Source organism: Psammomys obesus, unplaced genomic scaffold, assembly GCF_907164565.1.
Source record: "Psammomys obesus unplaced genomic scaffold, mPsaObe1.curated_primary_1811, whole genome shotgun sequence".
NCBI lineage: Eukaryota > Metazoa > Chordata > Mammalia > Rodentia > Muridae > Psammomys > Psammomys obesus.
The window spans coordinates 6,527,583-6,537,996 of record NW_026595981.1 but is presented as its reverse complement, the minus strand read 5'-3'; the positions used below and the strand labels follow the sequence as shown (position 1 = coordinate 6,537,996).

The 10,414-nt window shown below is 46.5% G+C and overlaps 1 protein-coding gene across 7 annotated transcripts in view; it reads right to left on the bottom strand.

Moving 5' to 3' along the window:
- Positions 1-10,414, bottom strand: part of Spaca3 (sperm acrosome associated 3) — a 24,407-nt gene that overhangs the window by 4,492 nt on the left and 9,501 nt on the right. Inside the window, exon 1 of one of the 7 annotated variants that reach the window (XM_055620346.1) lies at positions 1,000-1,103. The exons of the other annotated variants lie outside the window; for them this stretch is intronic. The gene's annotated coding sequence lies outside the window, so the exon portion shown is untranslated. Of the gene's footprint in view, positions 1-999; positions 1,104-10,414 lie in introns of those variants that run through there. 7 annotated transcript variants of the gene reach the window in all.

The window sequence follows — 10,414 nt, the reverse complement described above, 5'->3', positions numbered from 1 at the left end:
AAGGAAGGAAGGAAGGAAGGAAGGAAGGAAGGAAGGAAGGAAGGAAGGAAGGAAGGAAGGAAAGAAAGAAGTGAGAATAGGGAAAGTAGAGGTGGAAGGGTAGTATAACCTAGGATGAGGATACATGGAGATGGGAGAAAGGATAAGGATCAACCCAAACTAAGTATGTATAAATGTGCCATAAGGTAACTTGCTACTTTGTACGCTCACACTCTGTTCAAAAAAGAAAAAAAAAGATGAAAGAAAGCATGAGTATTCTTATTTTCCAACCTCCCACCCTAAATGTCAAGGATGACAAAATGATTAAAGGCAAAGCTTTGCACATGGGTTTGACGCCCACCTCTGCTCCTTCCTATGTCTTGGGTATAGGACATTCTCCGTGCCTCTTTTTCTTCATCTATAAGATGGTGGGAAATTAGTAGTACTTGACTCAGAAGATGGTCGAAAGAATAAAAGAGAAAATAAGTGTAAGGATATTGACTCTTTGCACTGAGAACAGTCTTGGCGTTGTTTCTTTTGTGAACTAGCAGCCATGCTAATGCTTGTCTTTGATCATTTTTCCCTCGGTTCCATCAAAAGCGCTTCAGAACCCTCACTGCTACCCCTGAGAGTCCCATTTCTTAGTTCCCTGGTGACCTCACCCCTTACTGCACTAAGAAAAGCAGAATCATTTTCCTCTTCCTGCATCAGCCTCATCCCACCTTCAAACTCATCAGGAGCCTTCCACATCCTATCAAAGGTCCCCTGGAGTGATGAGAAGGTCACTGTGTAAGCTGTTGCCATGGGTGGTGCCATCCTGCTTTATTCCCAGTTTCCTTTCTCATTCCCAGGATGTGACCCTCATGCCTGGGGCGGTTTGCCTTCAAAGATAAGAAAAGCCCACCACTAACGGGATCACCGTTCCTGCTGGTATAAAGACATCGTGCTGGTTGGCTCAGACCAGTATGAGGAAATGCTCATCTCTGGATGTAACCCCCAATCTTCGTGAATATTCCGTACCTCCAAGTTCTCACTGTGGGTTTCTGGAGATGCTGGCCTGTCTCCTTCAGGTTGCTTCTCTTTACACTCCTCTCTGGGCCGATGGATTTCCAAGTGGCAGGCTTCCCAACCTGGGTTCAATGACATATCCACCATGTCCCTCTTTCCTCCGAGCTCAGTTCTTCCTCCCTTTCCCAGGCATGCCTTCTCTTGCTGCATCTGCAAACTTCATCTCTATCTGTTCGTCCTTATTCCATGCAGAGGCCCCGGCTTAGAGCCCTGGCTTCTCTTATCCTTATCTGTATGGATCTATCTTTTCTCATCCAGATTTCCAAGAGGAAAATCACCGCTGTCTCCCTGTACCTTCATCTTGTCTTCTTTTCTCTTTCCTAGTATTAGAGATCAAACCCAAGGTTTTTTCCTATGCTAAGCAAGTAGTCCACCACTGTCCTACATCACCAGTCCCTTGGTCCATCCTCACATCCATTTTATTTTGAGACAAGGTCTTGCCAATTTCCCAGACTGACTTTCAACTTACAGTCTTCCAGCCTTGGCCCCGTGAGTTGCTGGGATTGCAGCTGTACGCCACTATACCTTGCTCTCCTTGTTTGTTAACCTGGGAGCATCAGGTTTCCCACCACCACCCACCTAAGACCTGTGCTCACCCACCTCATAGGGGCTCTGGGGCCATTTCTCCTGCCAACTGCTTCCCCGTGGAAATCAGAGCTTTGATGGTTTCCACATGGCTCACTTCATCCAGGCTTCTTCTTCCCTCACTGACTATTTCTCCTGCTACACTGCATAACCTGCTTCTGACCCAGTTTGAAATGCTGGGATGTTTCCCAGTCTTTTCTACCTTGAAACCCTCCCCCCTTCCACATCAGGAAGGCTTAGGACGTCCCTGCTGTTAACATCAGCTGCAGAGTAATCACCTTCTATTCCAAGAACTGAATGGCATCTTCTCTAAGAACTGACCTCTGGACACCTCTTGTTGATACCCGACAGTCACCCCAAACTAAACTCATCTAAGAGAAATAATGTTCCCACCAAACTCTGCCCTTCTTGGTCCTGTCTTCCCTCCACAACCACAGAGCACCCACATACTCAAATAAGTATAATAGAAACATGGATGTTGCCTTTACTTCTCCAGCCAAAACCCTTCATCCACCCACAGCCAATCAACACCAAGGTCCTGTTGACCCTTTCCTCCAAAAGCACAATCTTTCCTTAAGTTCAAGCCACCACCCTGCTTTTCCTTACGATTTCCTTAGGCTCAGTCTTGACCTCTTCCAAACTCTCCTACACATGTCACATGCACCAGAATGAACTGAAGTGCAAACCCTAGTCTTGTAGCACTTTTCAACAGCTCCCCCTTCACTGCTCCTAACAGCGGTCCAGAGGTCCCTTCATGACCCAGTAAAACCGGCTTGTCCTTCACTCAGACCTTTGGTTCTGTTCCCTCTTCTGGTGATGCCTGATGTCTAGCAATTTAGCTGTCTTTTTGCCTCCGCATGGATGGCTTCTATTAAGCTTCAAGGATGAATCCCATCTAAGCTGGTCCCCTGGCAGGGACCATCTCCCTAGACACGTACAGTGACTTTATCTTCATACTGGATTGTAATACATGTCAGCCCCCCAGCCAAGGTGAGCTTCCACAGAATGACAGCTTGGTCCTATTTATCTTCATATCTTAAAAGGCTAAGCTGCTGCTGAGGAGTGGCTGCTCAGGGGGTATGTCTTAAACTCAAGTACAATGAAGTCACGGTCACAGAGCGCGAACCCTTCTCAAAGTACGGGGCAGGGAGATAATTATTACCTTCACTGGATCCTTCAACTCTGTAGGACCAGGTGTTTTTGTGGGTATTTTCTAACTTAATCTCATCTAATCCTCTTAACCATTCAAAGAGTTGGGATTAATATCCTCAATGCATAGATGAGGAAACCAAGTTCACTGCTACCCAGTGAGTGTTTGTGATTTTATAACGTTTTTCATAGTAAAGTGACTCCAAGATAAGTTTATCCGGAGTGGTTCACAGCAGGTCCGAAGGTTTACGGAGGGAGATGGATCTGGTGATAACTCATAGACCAGAGGCCTGCCAGCAAAAGCTCTTATTCATATTTGTTCTCTCCCTTCCCCCTCTCTCCCTTCCTTCCTTCCTTCCTTCTTTCCTTTCTCCCTCTCTCCTCTGCCCAGGATCCATCCCTCCCTCCATCTCTGATCACTGCCTTGCTGTTCCCAAGCCCCTCTAGCTAACACCACCAGGACTCAGAGGGAGAGGTTCACATAGCAGCGATCCTCCCTACCAGAGCTGCAACGGTGGCGACCACACGGCGGCGGCGGCGGCGGCGGCGGCGGCGGCTGTGGCTCCAAATCCCGCTTCAGCTCAGGACACCCTTGCAATCCTGCCAGTGTCCCAGCACTGGGCATTAAAAGAACGATAGAGAAGGCAGACTCCAGATTGACCTAAGGCCTTCTAGAACTCCCTGGCTCTGTGAGCTAGCTCGTCTTCTAGAACTTGCTTCACTCGCTGAACTTTGAGGAGATCATCTGTGCTGTTCAGTTTCAAGGTCCAGGCATTTCAGAGCGCTTTAGAGGCACCTATCTCTCCATTTTGTTTTTGCGTTTTTGTTTTTGCTTTTCAGACAGTCTCATGTAGTTCAGTCTGACCTCGAATTTACTATCTAGCCTAGGATGACTGTGGACTCCTGATCTTCTTGCCATTGATTCCCAAGGGCTCAATTACAGGTGTGTGTCACCGGGCCAGTTTTATGCCATGCTTGCTGATGAAACCCAGAACTTCATGCCCAGTAGGTAAATACTATACCAATGGTGCTACATGTCAGAGGTAGCCAATCACAGCCCTTCTACTCACATACACACACACACACACACACACACACACACACACACACACTACACACATAGGGTCGGGGTGGAGTACTTAAAGGGATGATTCTGCTCTCCCAACAGACATGGCTCCCCAGATACAACCTGCAGGCAGCTCATCTCACTTCTGAACTGCCTTCAAAAAGGAAAAAAATAAAAGTTGAGCCACAAATCACCTCCCTCTTCTATCTAGATTGACAGCTGCTCACTGTTCATAGGCCCGGGGCCAAAGTCAGACAATTGTCCCTAAAGCCTGGGGCTAGGGGAGAAGTGAAAGGAACAGCTGGTGATGCTCATGTGCCCCATGGGAGCAACCTGCCTGCTGGGCATCCACAAACTCTGCTTCTAACAGCCCGGGGCTGCAGGCCTGAGCTCAGGTAACAGTGCCACCCAGGGCCTGCCAGAGAAAATAGCTGAAGCCCTCTCTTTCATCAGTTCCCAAGAGGAGGCCATACGCCCTACCTCACGTGGACAGGAAAGCTCAGTGTTTAATGGGCTTAGGACTCAGGGCTGGTAGTTCAGTAGATAGCAGCAATCACTCTGATGAGCAAAGTCATAAGTGTGTCTCTAGCTGTACCAAGTTTATCTCATCTTCCTGGCCCAACCCAGACCAGCTGTGTTAGCACTGAACTGTCCCAGCCCTACCATCAGCATTTTTATCTTTCTTTCTTTTTTTTTTTTTTTTAATTTTCTGTGTGTAGATGTTCTGCCTGCATGTATGACTATATACGACACATTTAAAATGCTCACAAAGGGCAATTAGAAGGTGTTGGATCTCATGGAACTGGAGTTAAAGATGGTTGGTTGTGAAGTATCATGTGGGTGCTGGGAATGGAACCCTCTGGGAAGATAACTCATAACCGCTGAGCCACCTCCCCAGGCTGACCAGTGGGTAGTGTTTTTTAATGATAGATGCATGGATACATAGACAAACATATATATATATAGATATATAGATATATATATATATGTATCCATATATATATATATGTATATATATGTATCCATATATATATATATATCAGCTAACTTTTAGTGACAACTTAGTTTTTTAATAACTTTTTTATTTCTTGAAGTTAAAATATAATTACATCATTTTCCTCCTTACCTTTCCTCCCTCTAAACCCTTCCCCCTTTTGCCCTCTCTCAAATGCATGCCCTCTTTTTTTTTATATTATATTCCTAAAATACGTATAAATATAACCCTCACGGTCCACATGTCATTTTTCAAGGCCATGAGAATATGTGAAACAGGAAACCTGTCCCCTTAAGATTGTGGGTGTACAACGTATCTCCAGCATAGCTGTACAGCACAAACTTGCACAACCGACCACTAGAACTGTTCACCTTGCTTGACTGAATCTTTTTTGTTTTGTTTTGTTTTGTTTTCATTTTTATAAACATTTATTTTTGAGATACGGAATATAATTTAATTTTTTAAATATAATTTTTATTTATTACAATTTATTACACTTTGTATCCCAGCTGTAGCCCCACCCTCGTCCCCTCCCAATCCTGCCTTCCCACCCTCCCACCCTCTCTCCTTCATCTTCTCCCATGCCCCTACCCCAGTCCACTGATAGGGGAGGACCTCCTCCCCTTCCATCTGACCCTAGCCTATCAGGTCTCATCAGGACTGGCTGTATTGTCTTCCTCTGTGGCCTGGTAAGACTGCCCCCCTCCTCAGGGGGAGGTGATCAAAGAGCCAGCCACTGAGTTCATGTCAGAGACAGTCCCTGTTCCCCTTATTAGGGGGCCCATTTGGAAACTGAGCTGTCATGAGCTACCTCTGTGCAGAGGTTCCAGGTTATCTCCATGAATGGTCCTTAGTTGTAGTATCAGTCTCAGAAAAGACCCCTAGGCCCATATTTTTTTGGTTCTGTTGTTCTCCTTGTGGAGCTCCAGACCCTTCCAGGTCTTTCTATTTCCCCATTATTTCATAAGATTCTCTGTACTCTTCCCAAAGTTTGGCTATGAGTCTCAGCATCTGCTTTAATATCCTGCTAGATAGAGTCTTTCAGAGACCCTCTGTGGTGGGCTCCTGTCTTGTTCCTTATTTTCACCTTCTTCCAATATCTATCCCACTTGGCTTTCTGAATGAAGATTGAGCATCTTACCCAGGGTCCTTCTTACTTAGCTTCTTTAGGTGTACAGATGTATGTTTATCCTATATTATATGCCTAATACCCACTTATAAGTGAGTATATACCATGTATGTCTTTCTGCTTCTGGGATAGCTCACTCAGGATGATCTTTTCTAGTTCCCAAATTGCTGGTGGGAATGTAAACTTGTACAACCACTTTGGAAATCAATTTGGCGCCTTCTCAGACAATTAGGAATAGTGCTACCTCAAGATCCAGCTATACCATTCCTAGGCATATATCCAAAAGATGCTCAAGTATACAACAAGGATATTTGCTCAACCATGTTCATAGCAGCTTTATTCATAATAGCCAGAAGCTGGAAACAACCCAGATGTCCCTCAGTTGAGGAATGGATACAGAAATTGTGGTACATTTACACAATGGACTACTACTCAGCAATTAAAAACAAGGAAAGCTTGACTGAATCTTAAGGCCCATTTACTGTTAACTCTCAGTTTCCCCCTCCCCTGGCCCTGGTGTTCACTGTTCTGCTCTTAGACTCCTTGAATCATGGGTTTGATTCCTCAAGGAACCTCATGTATATGGACTGGCTTTTGTCTACTCACACAGTATCCTCCAGGCACACCACTGTGTATTCTTACTTTTCCACACCATTGATGTTTGTTTGTTGCTGAGAATCTCAACCTGATATGTAGGAGGTTTCACTGATTTTACATTAAACTCCCCGATAACTAGTGACAATGAGCATTTTTTTTCAGGTACCTGTTCACAGAAATGTCTAATTGGACAGGTTTTGGGTTTTTTGTTTGTTTGTTTAACACTCACCAGATGATTCCACTAGGCATCCAAGCTTAAACGTTTATTCATCAGAGCTCAAAAATTAAGTTCAAAAGCCTGTAGAGCTGAGGAGATGGTGCAGTGGTTAACACGCTTATACAGAAGCATGAGGATCTAAGTTCAGACTCTCAGAGCTCACATAAAAGACAGACCTGTAGCACAGGCATCTACAATTGTGCACTCCTACAGGCTGGGGGGGAGGTGGGACCAGAGAATTCCCAGATGTTCCAAGGCCAGCTAGCCTGCTGCGGGTGGTGGAAAAGAAACTGAGACCCTGTCTCAAGGTAACCCCTGAGGTTGTCCTCTGACCTCCACACATGTGCGTAACACATGTACACGTACACACACACACACACACACACACACACACACACAATTACCTTGAAAACCTAGAGCAACAGAGAATGAGTCCATTGTCCTGCTCCTCCCCTGACCTGCTGGTTAGCCTTAATGATTAGTTCACTTCCATTTCCTCATCAGAAGAGTGGAGACATCACTCTGGCCTAGTCAGCTACAGCCACATACCTCATCGCCCCAAACCTTATTCTTCTCCTCTGTAGAATGTAGATAATCATCTCCTCTCCCTGCCAGGGTGGGACAAAGCTGAGGCTTCCCAAAGAAGGGAGTCTCCTGCCGACCCGCATCAGTGCATTTTAGCTGTGTTTTATCGCCTGGCCCTTGGTGGTGATTCTGTGAGCCTGAGGTTTTTCTTTTCCTCTAGGTTTTACTGAATCTGCTGTCCGCTTTTATTATTCTGCCGCTTCTTTTTATTGAGTATTCTTTCAGCTTATCTTATTTTATGATATGTTTTGTTATTTCCCTATTGACTTTCACTTTTAAATGGGGGCAGGGAGCAACACGGACAGTTAGGAGGGCAAACTCGTCCCCCCCCCCGCCCCCGCCGATGTGGGCCCGGCAGCTCTTTAATTCTCCGCTCAGCTCTTCACCCTTCTCTTCCAGTTCTGCAGTGCCTGTGGTTCCGACATCCTCCTATTGGCTTTTCCAGAGCATCATGAGAAGAAATATTTTCTTTTAAAAAAAGAGATATGGCCCACCATGACTTAGGAGGGGAAAAAAAAAAAAAGGTCACTTTACCCTGTGAATGTGGTACTCACTCCCTGAACAGTCATAACAACTTCTTGAAATTTCATAATACAAACCCACTCAGCTGCTCTCCTCCTCTCCGGGGAAGCACCCTCCAACCTCACTCTGGAGTACATGCCTTGCTAAATAAACGTCTGTCCTAACTGTGCCTGTCTCTCTTGGTTGAATTGCTTCCTCTGAGAGCATGACAGCCAACACACACACAACCACACACATACCTATTCACACATACACACACAACCACACCTATGCGCACCTATACACATACACACACACAACCACCATCAAAGATGGCTCCACCATGTTTGCTCCCAACACTCTGGTATGTTAAAAGAACATACCTGGACCATTAGTCTCTCCATCAGAGGGTTTTGCCAAAATGACGTGGCTGGATACACCATTCCCCGCCTCCCTTTTCGTTTGTTTGTTTGTTTTGTTTAGACAGGATCTGATATTGCCCAGGCAACCTGAGGAATCTCTAGGTATCCCAAAATGATGTTGAATTTCTGATCCTCCTACCCCTGCCTCAAACGTGGAGGGATTACAGCATGTGCCACCTTGCCGAGTTTATCTGGGTATCCAAACCATGCTAAGCAAACAGTGTGTAAACTGAGTCCTGTTCCCCATTTTCTGCCTTTTGATCTCTCACTCATCATGGAGCTGCTGACCCAGCCCAGTGGGTCTTACATACTCTGTCCATCCTCCTACAGCCATCACCTGAGTTATAAAAGTCTAAATTGCTACCTTCTTCCCCAAACCGTCTGTCCTCGTGAAATACCAAATCATTTCCATTCATTCAAAATCAGCCTATTGTTGCAAAGTTTGCAGAGCTAACCACTGCTCTGCCTCCTCAACCCTCCAGTCTAGTTCCTTGTATCTCTAGTGTATCTCTACTCGAGTTACCACCTTGCACTATAATTTGTGGTGTGCAGTCTGTGCACTATTCAAGGGTAAGGAGTATGTGTTTATTTCCTTGACTTGTTAATGGATGAAACTCAGAGAAGGCTCCGAAGAGAGGTGAAGTTACTGAGTTTAAAAACCTGTCCCAGAGCTGTATAACTACAGAGTGGTGACAGAGGGAGAGCTGTTGGGACAGGACAGGTCTGTGGCTTGACGGAGCTGGTGAACCTACGCACTGCGGTAAAGTCAGTGTCCTGATTTTGCGATTCCACTGTAACCATGCAACATTTCCCACCGAGGGAAACGGGGTGAAGGGAACAAGGGCATCCTCAATATTTTTGCAACTCCCTGTGGGGCACGTGAACCATGTGACTAAGGGAACCAGCCTGGAGCAAGAGCGAGGTCTAGACGTGCCGCAACCCCACACCTCATCTTGAGACAAGAAGAAACTAAGGATCACTCCCGCCCTGTTCTGGGCCTACATGTCCCCATCCACATAGTCTTGCAACCCCCACCTCCACCACCCTTGAGGTAGATTTCAGGTTTTCTCACAAAGACATGTCCATCTAGCACCTAGAATTCCTCTCCATGCAAATAAAGCATTCCCAGCACCTCAGCGCCAGCCAATGAAGTACACTCACCCCGAAACTCCTACCACCTTCCCAAGGTTTATATGGCCTCTATTCCCCTGAATAAAGAAGAGCTGTATCACCGAAAGGACCCTCTTGAAGAAGGCTTTCTCCCCAGATCCCCACAACCCCCACCGCCCCCATTCCCCCACTCCGGCATTCACCTGCTAAGCTTCATTGCTTCTAGCACTGGTCTGCCATGGTATCTGGACACCCAAGGCCAGAAGCAAACCTGGAAAGACGGCTGCCACCCAATGTGGATTTAACAGGACCGCTGGTTTGAGCAGGGAAGAGTGGGTGCCCTCCACCCCCGCCCGGGCCTTTGGCATCAGCCCAAAGGTACTAAACCTCCGCACTCTGGGAGCAGGTTATCTTTCCTCCTTTGTTTTTGGTTTAGCCTTTGCAGGGGTTCAGACACTAGCAAGGACAACTGAAACCTGGCTAGAGCACTCTCTGGTGTTGGCGGAAGGCCCCTCCTTCCTCGTCTCCTGGCCTCATCCTTCCTCCCTTTTCCCCCTTCCTCCCTCCCCTTACTCCTCACGTAAGGGGAGCTCCCTCTCAATCGAAACCCAAACCAGCACATCAAGTCGCGGTCTTTCCCACTCCACCTACTTGCGCCAAAGTGGAGAGAGTGCTTCGTGCTTCTCTCCCCTCTGACCTGCGAGCTGCACTCTAAAGGGCACAGCCAAAAGAATGGAGGAAATACCATGTAACCTTTTGGCCTCCTCCCCCACTGCCCAAAGCAGAGAAAATCCCAAGTAATCCCCAGGCTAACTCTGCCACTCCCTCTACTCATCACTCCGCAGGGAGTACAGAATTCCAGGTATTTCCCTCTTGGGCTGGATCCCCCCCAAAGTCAGATTGACATTTTAAACAGTTTGGTTTGGTTTGGTTTGGTTTGGTTTGGTTTGGTTTGGTTTGGTTTGGTGTGTGTGTGTGTGTGTGTGTGTGTGTGTGTGTGTGTGTGTGTGTG